The sequence below is a fragment of the Podarcis bocagei genome (genome assembly GCF_964188305.1).
Source record: "Podarcis bocagei genome assembly, chromosome: 11".
NCBI lineage: Eukaryota > Metazoa > Chordata > Lepidosauria > Squamata > Lacertidae > Podarcis > Podarcis bocagei.
Window position 1 is genome coordinate 53,200,557 of NC_138136.1, and position 13,323 is coordinate 53,213,879.

Below are 13,323 nucleotides of genomic sequence, written 5' to 3' on the forward strand. Positions count from 1 at the left end.
TGTGCTCACTTCTCAGAGGTCCATTTCCCCCCCCCCTCAAAGCTACAGCTTTGACATTTTATTTCTGTGCATGGAAACTGTATTATTCTGCCAGGTGACACCATGTCTCTTTAAAGCAGTGATGCCCAAACTTGGCCCTCCAGCTGTTTTGGACTACAACTCCCATCATCCCTAGCTAACAGGACCAGTGGTCAGGGATGATGGGAATTGTAGTCCCAAAACAGCTGGAGGACCAAGTTTGGCCATTACTGCTTTAAGGCATCCACATCTGGGGTAGTCAATGGGGAGCCCAATGACAGACTTTAACAATGCTAACTAGGGCTGATGGAAGGGCATCACAAACTAGACCAAATGCTTTCTTGGCGTACGTGTCTCCTGTTGACTGACTGACTTCCATGCAAAGTCAAATCACTCTAAAGGAATATGCTAACAAAAGCTGAGGTGTTTTAAAAAATAAAATAATAACAATCCTGCTCTTGTATTGATCGATTCTGTTTTCACTTTGTGTTGCCTGGTTCCTAACTGTTCATATAATATTTAATAATATGTCACAGAATGAAAAAAAATATTGACAGATGGTATAGAAATCTTGTAAATAAGTAAAATATATAGCCTCCTTTCACACTCTTGTTATACTAAGCAGCATATCAACTTCTGGACGTTGTATTCCAGAACATAGTAATGGATGTGAGCAGACTTTGTCAAATACAAATGGAAAGTGGTTAGAAGTATATATTAGCTGTTTGAAGGACGACACATATAATAAGCTAACCTCTAAGGGCACATGGCTATTACACATATAAAATTGTATGAAATTATAGCAGTTTCTTACAATAGCAGGATTTGCAAACTGTTCACAAATTGCCTCACTGCCTCCCAGTACTAATGATGTTGAGTGACACTGTGCTTATTATGCAAGTCACATTTTTCCATGACTTGACAGAAAAGAATGACTCAGCAAGTGTGGCGCTGCCCTGCACTTCCATTCCTTCGCAAAGACTCACAAAAAGGCCCTCTGGCTATCTTTGTTCTATATCAGTCTTAGGATATATTCTCAGAAGAGTCAGAAGCACTCCAGATAATTTCTAACTGTGCCAGTTCTAGCCCAAAGTGATTAAACCAGGCAGTTTACTCATATACTTCAGCTTCATTTCTTAAAAAGATTAGTATGGATGTATATGTGTATATAGAAACACGGGTGGCGTTGTGGTCTAAACCACTGAGCCTAGGGCTTGCCGATCGGAAGCTCGGCAGTTCAAATCCTCATGGGGGCTCCCGTTGCTCGGTCCCAACTCCTGCCCACCTAGCAGTTCAAAAGCACATCAAAGTGCAAGTAGATAAAGAGGTACCACTCTGGCGGGAAGGTAAACGGCGTTTCCGTTTCACCAGAAGCAGCTTAATCATGCTGGCCACATGACCTGGAAAAACTGTCTGCGGACAAACGTCGGCTCCCTCGGCCAGTAAAACAAGATGAGTGCCACAACCCCAGAGTCATTCGTGACTGGACTTAATGGTCAGGGGTCCTTTACCTTTACCTTTTTAAGTGTTGAAACAAAATAAAAAAAAACTCCTTCCAGTAGCACCTTAGAGACCAACTAAGTTTGTTGTTGGTATGAGCTTTCGTGTGCATGCACACTTCTTCAGATACACTGAAACAGAAGTCACCAGACCCTTAAATATAGTGAGTGGGTGGGGAGGAGTATTACTCAGAAGGGTGGTGGGAATGGGTGATTGGCTGATAGGTGTGGTAAACTGGTTGATGACTGTTAACGACTGCAATAGGTCTTACAGGAAAAAGCAAGGGATGAGATGGCTAAAAATAGCTTAATCATGTATAATGAGATAAGAATCCAATGTCTCTATTCAGACCAGGTCTCTACATGGTTTTAAGTTTGGTAATAAGTTGCAACTCAGCAACTTCTCTTTCCAGTCTATTTCTGAAATTCTTTTGTAATAAGACAGCTACTTTGAGATCTTGTATAGAATGTCCTGGGAGACTGAAGTGTTCTCCTACTGGTTTCTCTGTCTTGTGATTCCTGATATCAGATTTATGTCCATTTATCCTTTGGCGTAGGGTTTGGCCTGTTTGTCCAATATAGAGGGCTGAAGGGCACTGTTGGCATTTGATGGCATACAGCAGACCAACACGGCTACCTACCAACAACCGAGCAGAGAGATCAAAGCAGAGTTGGGAACTACAAGATATGTTATCCTGATTACCCGCATGCAGCAAATTCAGGGTCTTAAATTACAACAGAAACTTTATAGACTCGTAAAAATTACAGGGTTTATAGTCTCATAAAAATAACAGGGCTGCCCCACAGGCTCTGAGTGGTCAGGCATACAACTGATGGATTTGCCCATGTTACCTTGGAGGTGCACACCGTGAAACGAGTTTAGGAGAGGCTTTGCAGCAGCCCGCAGGGAGACCTGACATATGCTTGGAGAATGATGGTGGTTAACCTGAGAAGTTGTTTCATTGTGCAGGAGAGACGCCTGGAGCTTAGGTACACCTGAAATTATTCCTCTTTGCTGATTTGCCTATCAACAGTGTGAAGTGCTCTGGTTTGAAAGGCCCAATTAGGAATGTAAGGTCATTATCATCACGGGCGTTTTCAGCATAATCAACTTCTCAATCAGGATAATTGCAGAGCCATTGGCATTTGATCCTCGGAAGCAGAGTAGAGTTGCACAACGGCTCAGTCGTAATCATTAGAAATGGAGAGCAAATTAGTCATTTTGCACCCACGAGCAGGATATGTGGTGTTTGTTTGTTTGTTTGTGCATGTGGTCAGAAATCTTAGACCAGCTGGAACTTGCACCCCTTGAAAAATTGTCACATATTTACTGTACACATTTTAGAAGGAATGCTGGAACATGTGGAAGAAGTAGGCAGCAGCGATGTTGATGTTATTAGAATGGCTCCCATCCCATTTGAGCAAAATTCTATCCTTGCCCAACCATACCTTTTTGCTGTTTTGCTAGGGGCGGTGAGAGAGACACATGGCCTTTAGCTTTACCAAAAAACACCCCTGTGGTTAGTTTTAAGCTCCAATTATGCTGGAAAATAATGTAATGAGTGCGAATATATATATGAGTTGGTGATTTCATTGCAATCTACCGAAACCTCCTATAATTATCAAATAAGACCCACTCCAGCTTTAGAATATATTCTAAAGTGTTTTCAAAATAGACCTTCTCCTTAGGGAAGCAAAAGACTCTAGTTTTATGCATGAAAGCAAAAGGTCTGAGCTTTTGATTTGTGGCAATTAGGCTGATAGCAGAGCTATAAATCAAATAGCCCTTAACAAGTCTAGTGCATGGCATTTCAACAAAACTAATCCAACCAATATCTCATATTGGATTTATGGTGATGCAATTTTATTACTCAGCTTAGACTTTGCTTAGACATGCAAAGAGAGCCTGAAGATCACCAGAGGGAGTGTAATCCTGCTCATCCTAGACCACTCGAGAAGCATTTGATAATTTAATAATCAATCCTTCTTGACCACCTGAAATGGATGGGAATGGAGAGCACTGATTGACAGTAGTTCTGTTCCTATTTGAGGGGTCAGTTTTAAGAGGTAGTGTTCTCTCTCTCTCTCTCTCTCTCTCTCTCTCTGTATATGAATATATCATTGCTCTTTCCAACTGGAGAAAACACACCTGGGTTCCATCTTGCCCCTGTGCTTTTCAATAACCATAAGGAGCCTCTGAGTTTTGCTATGGAAAAGTAACACTTCAGATTCAAAAGCAAATTCAGAAAGACTTCTGTGTTTGCCTTATATAATAGAACCTCACACACTTTAGATTACTATTTAAGCTGAAGAGATGGTACCTATGTTTGCATTTTTCCTCTTCCTTGCTTTTAATTGTTGTGACGTTTTATTTTTTAGAGCGCAAGACTGTGATAAAAACTATCTTGTTTTTATTGGTTCTATGCCAGGTACTGCAGGAGCCCATTCAGGTGAAAAGTGGGGAACAGATGCTCTAAATATATAAATTAATTTAAATTAAAACTGAAAACCAGGAGAATCATAGGGCTGCAAGGAACCTCAAGGGTCATCGAGTCAAAACCCTGTAATGCAGGAACCTTTTGCCCAAAGTTGGGCTTGAACCCATGACCTTACCAACTGAGCTATCCCAGAGTTCCTCACCAATCTTGCTTTGCTAGAATATCTTAAAACGACAAATAGACGAAGACAGAAAACAATCCCAAGGTGACATTCCTCCAAGGTTAGGATTGGACATATGAATAGCACTGAAAAATTATTCCAACAGCACCAACGCCTTGGCGTATTTTACTCAGTAGTAAGTCCCACTAGGGCCAATGAGGCTTACTCACAGATAAATGTACACTGGATGGCAGCCTAAAGCTATATTAATCTTCTGATCTCCTGAATCTTCTGGCACTTGCTGCAAGTCCCCCCCCCCCTTCAAAAAAAAAAAGACCACAATTGGACCACTGACATCCAATTATATCTTATTATCTCCACATCCCGCTGAGTATTCTCCCTACAGGAAAAATGTTTCATAAAAATCAGAGGTGAAGCAGGAGGAGGGGAACTCTTTTGAGAGAATAGGCAAATATGTATTGGTTCAAAATCATCTCTCACTCTTGCTTTCTCAGTCTCTCTCACTCTTAAAAAAGGCTTTGAAATCTATCTGAATTTCTCTTCACTGCACGGCAGCTGTGATCCAGGGAAAGGTAAAAAAAAGAAAATAAAAAATGAGGCATCTTTCTGCTATTATAGCATTGAAAGAGGGGTCTCTCTGCACACTGGCATTAAGCAATAGATGTAACTTTCAGTTACATCTTACCAGCTGGGAGAAAGCACCGCAACAAGCAAAACCAGACAATTTCTGGTGTTCGGCCAAACAGTGTTGAGCAGAGGCAGTTTCTGCTTCAAACAGCCAAGCAGCAACATAACTGCTGTAATCCAAACACGGCACAGGTTGAATTACATTTTTGTTTGGAAAAAGAGAGTGAAAAATTGGAACACCCAGGCAATGCTTCAACTGCCTTACAAATGCTATTTCCTTGAAAACTCAAACAATTAGCACTCTGTTTATTCATGAGATTAAAAGCAGCGAGGTGTAAAATGGCAGGTGTCCTGTCAAACGCAACACATTAATTCCTCGGCCAGAGAAGGCTCGGCATTTTGAACTCAACAGGATGGGTTTCAAGTTTCTGCTGTTTGCCTTCCACAGAACAGAGGAGGCAACCATTTGAAGCATATGGTTCTGGTTTTCAGCCTGGAAGGCCTGCGCAGTGGTGTCAGTCAACTGGAGGATTATGAGTCTCTTTCCAGCAGGCCCCTTCTAACTCTACATTTCTACGGTTCTGTGATTCTAATACACCCTGCAGGCCGCTGAAAGACAAAACTCGGGAGTTTCTGAGGAATCCCCCTACACTTTCCCTATTTGCTTTAAATTTCTCCCCTTTTCTGTGACTCTTCACATCCATTTTGTACTTTCCAGAGCCATCCTGCAGAGCACAGTCACACAATAGACGAAAACGTCATCTGGTTGTCTAGACCAGGGATGTCCAACCAGTTGACTGCGATCTACAGGTCCCCGTGTGATAGCAGTCGATTGCATTTTTTCCACCATGGGGGAACTTTGGTTTGCCCCTCCCTAAAAAAAAGCTCAACAACTTCTTTGCAGGAAAACTTTTTTAAAAATTAGTTTTCCAGTATACCTCCAGTAATAGTCATATTATAACATTATAACAATAACAATTTGGAAGGCATGCTTGGTTTCCTAGGCAACTGAGTGACTTCTTCCTGCATCCTGGCACTTTCAGCACAGTGCTGAAAGGGTCGAAACGGCCACCATCACTGTGCTAGCAAAGGATCAGAAAAGAAATGGATATCAGGGTGGTTTACTTGGAGGAGGGAACACGCCGGACGGTGCAAGGGGTAAACGTTATGGCTACCCAAACTGAGCCAAAGTGGAGACTGCATGTTTGCAGTTCTTGAACAAGACTGTAAAGTTAAACATTATGGGTTGTGAGTTTTTCTCTGAGTAGGCCCATTGAAATTAATGGACCTAACTTGGATTTACAGTGGTACCTCAGGTTAAGTACTTAATTCGTTCCAGAGGTCCGCACTTAACCTGAAACTGTTCTTAACCTGAAGCACCACTTTAGCTAATGGGGCCTCCTGCTGCTGCCGCCGCACTGCCGGAGCACGATTTCTGTTCTCATCCTGAAGCAAAGTTCTTAACCTGAAGCACTATTTCTGGGTTAGCAGAGTCTGTAACCTGAAGCGTATGTAACCTGAGGTACCACTGTATCTGTTATTTTCATAATTATTTTCATAGCCATTATTTTCAATGAGTAGGGCTAGCAATGGACACAACCCTTAGGTCAGCGTTCAGCAAAGTTTTACTCAGAGTAAACCCACTGAAATGAATAAGCAGAACTTCACTCAGTTTACTCTGAGTAAATCTTAGTTGGATGCCACCCTTTGTTTCAGCTCAGGTGTACAACAGATTATTCCCGCCCCCTCCAAACCAAGAGTCCCATCTAACATATGTTTGGGCTTCTCTAGAAACAATTCTCAGTTCTAATTTCCCAGGTTTTCCTGTTCTACAGTTGCTGTTGCTTAACTTTCTCCTCATCCTGCGCACAGTTTTCTTTTTCCTTAAGGGAATTAATTCCTCATTATATAATCGCTCTGAAACCAGTGCAAAGAAATGCAGAAATCCACTTTGGTATAATTATATAACCACCAAAGTAATTTCGTTATGAAAACAGCTGGCTTTGTATATATACACACTTCGTATATATAGGCAACCCAAACTCTGCAGAGACCTTGTGCTGGCCACTGGAGAAATACAACCATTTCATAAAGTGTGCAGCAGCTAATAGCATGTAGAGCCACCTTGTAGCTTTCAGGAGAAGCAAATGAAGGGCTTTTGTTACTTGACCTAATTAAATTAGGTGCCGACATAAAATCAAATCAAATCAAGGACTGCATTTACTTAACACCTTTAGCCTGACACGGAAAACTGATTTAATAAACGGTGAATGGAAATCTACCTTGAAATGATTTAAGGGCCCTCTTTTGGCCTTGTCCAGCCGGTTTCAAAAATAGTCCTGGCTTCAAGTGTAGGAGTTCCATAAATTTATTTCTCTAGAACTTAGCTTCCTCCTATTTTGCACTTAACAGCAAAATGTGGGCTGTGCTGGAGCAGGAAGTAAAAATGCAGTTAGGCTTGAGTGAGAAATGGGAGAAGAGGAATAAAGGGCAGAGGTACTCTGTGCATGCCTGTGTTCTATGGTATGGTTACCAGATTTTTTTCAATGAATCCGGGGACACTTCCCCGATCTCCTTCCCCCTTTGTTTTGACAGATCAGGAGAGGCTTGGGAGTCACAGGCGGGTGGCTGTTGCTCAGGAGGGGCCAGCCTGGTAATGCAGTTGGCTCTGGCTGGCTTCAGGAGCTGCTCACTGCCGTGGCGCAGGAAAAATGGCGGGCGCCACGGCAGTGAGCAGCTCCTGAAGCCAGCCAGAGCCAACTGCGCTAACAGGCTGGCTCCAGGCTGCTGAGGCTGCCGCTGCCATGTTTCCCGGGGACAGATTTGCAAATCTGGGGACTTTTGGGGATGGTATTTGTCCAGGGACAGATTTGGAAATCCGGGGACTGTCCCCGGGATCCGAGGATGTCTGGTAACCCTATTCTATGGAGGAGTGAACATGGAAATGTGAAGGAAGCATCTAGGGACCTGCTGGAACATTTGAGTCATAGGAAGCACACCCGGGGACATCTGAGCTGTGCACAATCAATGGCTATCACTAAGGAGAAAGAGGAAGAAGTAGAGAGGTCCGCTCAGAGTGTGGGTGTGGTAATCGTTTTGAACCTGGAACACCAACCCACTATGGACTACAAGATGGTACTATGGGATCCTGGGCTGACAAGGAGGGATGTCAGAGAATTCCATTTGAAATGAAAACGGGGGTGGAAATTCCTACAGTTCATATGTTTGTTCATGGTCAGGGATGGAAACCACACAAGCAAATATGGGTAGCGCCTGCCATCCTTTTTAAGTCTGCATTTTTTTTTAAAAAAAAACTTTTCATTCCACTGAAATGCAATTAAATTAATCATGTAATTAATTACGTAAGCTGCAGCAGTAGCAGATAGCAAGTTGAACAATGTAGGTTTTAGCAGAAGCCAAACTACAGGGGAGCAGAAACAGCACTGATTGCAACAAACTAGGATGGGACGGAAATCTGCTGTTTTGCATTCCTACTGCAGGTCACTGCTGCAACCTCCAATCTTAACTATTTTGGGACTGTAAGGAATGGCTCTTCTTCTTCTTCTTGTGTGAAGTTATTTGCATATGCCATTCAAATAAAGCTCTTGCTAAACTATAACGTCGCTTGTTCTGATTTGCACCAAAAGTCCAGCAAGCTCCAACAAGTCCAAAAGCTCCATGGACCAGCTAAAAGAGGATACAGAAGTTTTGTAAGAGCTTCCAGATCAAACTTCCAGCACCTAACGAATAATCTCCTAAAATTAGATTTCTACACAAGTTACCTGCACTGCTCCATGCTGTTATGTGCTTCCTTGCTTTCCAAGAGTAGCAATGAGTTCCAAGGGTACCTGTTTTCTTTTGGAAGGCGAGTACACTGGAGGTTTATGGCGTTTGTAATATCTGGTTTTATTTTCAAATAAGTTGAGCATAGGTGGTCTGCTACAACACACCACATCTGCTGCCCGAGATTAGATCCCAGAGCAGGATTTGGGGAGAAATTTACTTCAGTTTTCATTTTAAACCTACCTTACTTCACACTTGTCAAAAGCAATAAGTGGACTGAAGCAAAGCTATCCTCTGAAATTTGCACTTGCAAATTTGGCAGTGCACTTCACCACCAGAAAATGTTTGCAAAAATATTAGGGAGAATAAGATATAGAGTACATATGGGGAAATTGCTGGCATAACGTGTATATAAAGAAAAATGTGTGCTAAAGTGCTGGCAGTTTTTGTAAGGACTTTTTTTTTAAAAAAAACAACAACCCAGGGGTCATGTGAGTTCTAAACTGAACCATAGCCCATCATCTTACTGCTGCATTTTGAAATCAGTCTCATTTCGAGAACCCGACTGTTGTTTTTCACAACGCTTCATAAAGAGTCCTCTGCATCAACATTTCTGTGCATCCATGTATTATTTTAATGCATGGTTATAAAAAAGGGAAACTGATGGAAGCTACCCATAAAGTTTAGCTGAATGCCTGCAGCAGAAAAAAGGAAGGTGTGATCATTTACCTTATTAGGTTACCTTATGTTTCCTTGGCTCCCAGAGCTTTCCCCAGAGAACCAGTCAAAATGAGGCAACACATGTTTTCTGGACAACAAACGGCACTGCTCTGAGCATATGAGGCCTGGTTACAGCCTCCAACTCCTTGAAGAGGAAGGCATATTTGCAGCATACAAACACATTTTTCTGCCAAACCCATCGGTAACCTCTGCCACTTCCCATTTAATTTCTTTGGTTCCCACAGTGCAAGCAGAATGAACAAATGGAAGGGAGTGTGGGTGGGAGGAGAAGAGATTTGTTTTATTATTACATACTGGGAACTAATGTCTTGTTGACCAAAGTGAGGTTACTGCCACATACACAATCTAATTTGAATCTAGCATGTTTATTTATTTCTCCACGTGAAATAAAGTAGTATGAGCTTTCTCAGACTGGGTCAAGTCCTAAAGGGACTTCGTTCTTTTCTATCCTGATTCAAACACATTCAAAGGAAAAAGATGTGCCCAAATTCACAGGTGAGCCTCTGGGGTTGTAACACGGCAGCCTATTGCAGCCCACTTCTATTCCCCAGACACTGAATGGGGAAACTGGGGGACCAGTGGAGCATGCTGGGGGAAAACCAAACAAACGATTGATCTGGTCACATTTGTCAGCAGGTAAATTTAACCACTTCCCATTAGTAAATGGGATTTGCTGTGGAAAGGATTCATCTAGTAATACAATCAAGATCTTGGGCAACTAAGGCAGTACTTTGTCTTTCCAAAAGTCACCCCAATTCTGGCGAACCAGGAGTCAGCAAACAAGCACCACACCTGAGATATAGCAATAATCTTGAAGCTTGATTTGGAAGTTTTCACTGATCAAACCACCCTGCTGCTAAAAGGAATCACATGCCACCTTCTTTGCAAGGACACTAAACCAGAAAGCTAAGTTCTAAGAGTAGTTTGTTGCTTGGCTAACCTTGTTACTGCAATCCTACTCAGAGCAACTGAATGCCAGGACTGTAAAAGCATAGAATCATAGAATCATAGAGTTGGAAGAGACCACAAGGGCCATCGAGTCCAACCCCCTGCCAAGCAGGAAACACCATCAGAGCACTCCTGACATATGGTTGTCAAGCCTCTGCTTAAAGACCTCCAAAGAAGGAGACTCCACCACACTCCTTGGCAGCAAATTCCACTGTCGAACAGCTCTTACTGTCAGGAAGTTCTTCCTAATGTTTAGGTGGAATCTTCTTTCTTGTAGTTTGGATCCATTGCTCCATGTCCGCTTCTCTGGAGCAGCAGAAAACAACCTTTCTCCCTCCTCTATGTGACATCCTTTTATATATTTGAACATGGCTATCATATCACCTCTTAACCTCCTCTTCACCAGGCTAAACATGCCCAGCTCCCTTAGCCGTTCCTCATAAGGCATCGTTTCCAGGCCTTTGACCATTTTGGTTGCCCTCCTCTGGACACGTTCCAGTTTGTCAGTGTCCTTCTTGAATTGTGGTGCCCAGAACAGGACACAGTACTCCAGGTGAGGTCTGACCAGAGCAGAATACAGTGGCACTATTACTTCCCTTGATCTAGATGCTATACTCCTATTGATGCAGCCCAGAATTGCATTGGCTTTTTTAGCTGCCACGTCACACTGTTGGCTCATGTCAAGTTTGTGGTCAACCAAGACTCCTAGATCCTTTTCACATGTACTGCTCTCAAGCCAGGTGTCACCCATCTTGTATTTGTGCCTCTCATTTTTTTTGCCCAAGTGCAATACTTTACATTTCTCCCTGTTAAAATTAATCTTGTTTGTTTTGGCCCAGTTCTCTAATCTGTCAAGGTCGTTTTGAAGTGTGATCCTGTCCTCTGGGGTGTTAGCCACCCCTCCCAGTTTGGTGTCATCTGCAAATTTGATCAGGATGCCCTTGAGTCCATCATCCAAGTCGTTGATAAAGATGTTGAATAAGACCGGGCCCAAGACAGAACCCTGTGGCACCCCACTAGTCACTCTTCTCCAGGATGAAGAGGAACCATTGATGAGCACCCTTTGGGTTCGGTAAGTCAGCCAGTTACAAATCCACTGAGTGGTAGCATAGTCAAGACCACATTTTACCAGCTTCTTTACAAGAATATCATGGGGCACCTTGTCAAATGCCTTGCTGAAATCAAGGCATCGCTGACCACTTGCCATGATGGCTGGGGCTAATGGAATCTACACTGCTCAGTTATAGCGTTAAAATGCATTATAAAAATGTGACACCAGAGCGGCAATACGTTGGCAATGGGAAATTACATTGAGAGATATATAGCTTTTTTATAGCCTTCAATGGCATTTTTACAGATCAGTGTAGATCCAGCCCAACAATAGCTGGAGGTCACATGCTCTCCATCCTTGATGCAGAAAAGTGGTACCCTCTTTCCCTCTCCTTTTTGCTACATCCTACCTTTTCTATTTCTATTTTTTTGATGATGCTCTATACTCCATCCATCCTTTTCTGCTGGTGGAGGCTGGGAAAGCGAGAGCCGGTTGGACTCTGAAGCATGGCCGTCAGTTAATAGCAGTTACCAGTGCATAGCCTGCCTTGCTGCCTGAAGGAACTGCTCTGGCTCCTGTTATTGCTTGAGCTTTTCAATCCAGTGAGCATTTTTAATGTAATCTTTTTATAGAATTCTACAGGCTATGCCCGTTAAGTAGAACAAGCCCCCAACAACAACAGAAGCAACGAGCTTGGCGTCATGACGATGGGATTTAGGGTGTGTGTGGGTGTGGGTGTGTGTGGAGAGAGAGAGACTTACTTTAATGATTTATAAACAACAAGGCACAACCAAGGCTGTAACAAGAATATTCAATGGAGGGTCTCCCCCCCCTTTTTTGTCTTTGCTTGGTTTGGCAGAGAAATAAAGTAGCAGGCAGAAAGCACACGATGTGCTTATAGCTCAAATCTTTTCCCACAACAATTCTACTCCTACCTTAATGTGGGGGAGGAAATGCAAGGAAACTCTGAATGAGAGATGGAAGAGTCATGGTCAAGATGAATGGAAGCTATAGGCAAGGAAAATCTCAGTTGTAAGTGAGGGTATAGTCAGGTGAAGGGAACAGCAGGCTTTGCTAATCAGCTACCCTCGAAATGTTGGAAGGCCTTTTCCAACTATAGAGCCCTTTTGCTCCCCTCCAGAAAATGAAAAGAGCCATTCATTCTGTTCATTTGTATGAGGCAGGAAACAACGGTTATGAAATGACACTCAGGGCGCTTCTGGGCTGCCGCAATTTTCAGTCACGTGCCAGCAAATTCAGGTTGTGCAGTTAAAGTGGATTTGAAGCCCTCGCAAACAAGCCTGCTTCTTCCGAAAACCAGACAGGGAATGCAATAAGAAAAGGAACTGGAAAGTGCAGGATAACAACTGATCACTGCAGCATCATATAACCTCCCTGCACACAAATTGAAATGAATGCCCTACAAACAGCATCTAAACTCCCTGCAAATTTTGTCCAAATAGGTCAGGATGAATGCGCAGGAAGCAGCCTTTGCCTCTGGTACTACATTCTTTGTAAGGAGATGTATGGGGAGGAAGAGCCTTAGATTAGACAAATTAGCGAAGGAAAAGCTGTCCGAAGCTCCTGTGAGTTGATAGCAATGGGCAAGTTCCTTCTACGTACTTCCCTTCCCAAAGCATGGTGATTGGAAATGTGAAAACTGAGAGTTCTGGCAAGATATGCCTTGTTTGGGAGCTAGAGCAGTCAGGCACAACACTACAAGCTCCCCACATCCCTTCCTTCCTTCCTTCCTTCCTTCCTTCCTTCCTTCCTTCCTTCCTTCATTCCTTGAGCTTTTCTGTAATGGATTTAGGGGTTGCTCGTGCGTAAGTTGCCGTCACTGCTGGCGAGGTTACCTGGTTAAGCCCTTTCTGACTGAACAGCCTCCAGCATCGTGACTGTCTCAGTTGCTGGCAGAATCCGTCAGTGGGCGTTTCTTAAACCTTTTCCAGCATAAAAGTTGTTTGACGCCAAGTCTCCTCCTACTCTCCCTGCGCAGAAGTCTTCTGCGCAGGGAGGGTGTGGGCAGCGGAGTAC

The 13,323-nt window shown here is 43.1% G+C and overlaps 1 protein-coding gene across 4 annotated transcripts in view; it reads right to left on the reverse strand.

The window, feature by feature from the left end:
* DCC (DCC netrin 1 receptor) overlaps positions 1-13,323 on the reverse strand; it is a gene marked incomplete at its 5' end in the record, with an annotated part of 959,801 nt that overhangs the window by 63,660 nt on the left and 882,818 nt on the right. The window lies entirely within an intron of this gene.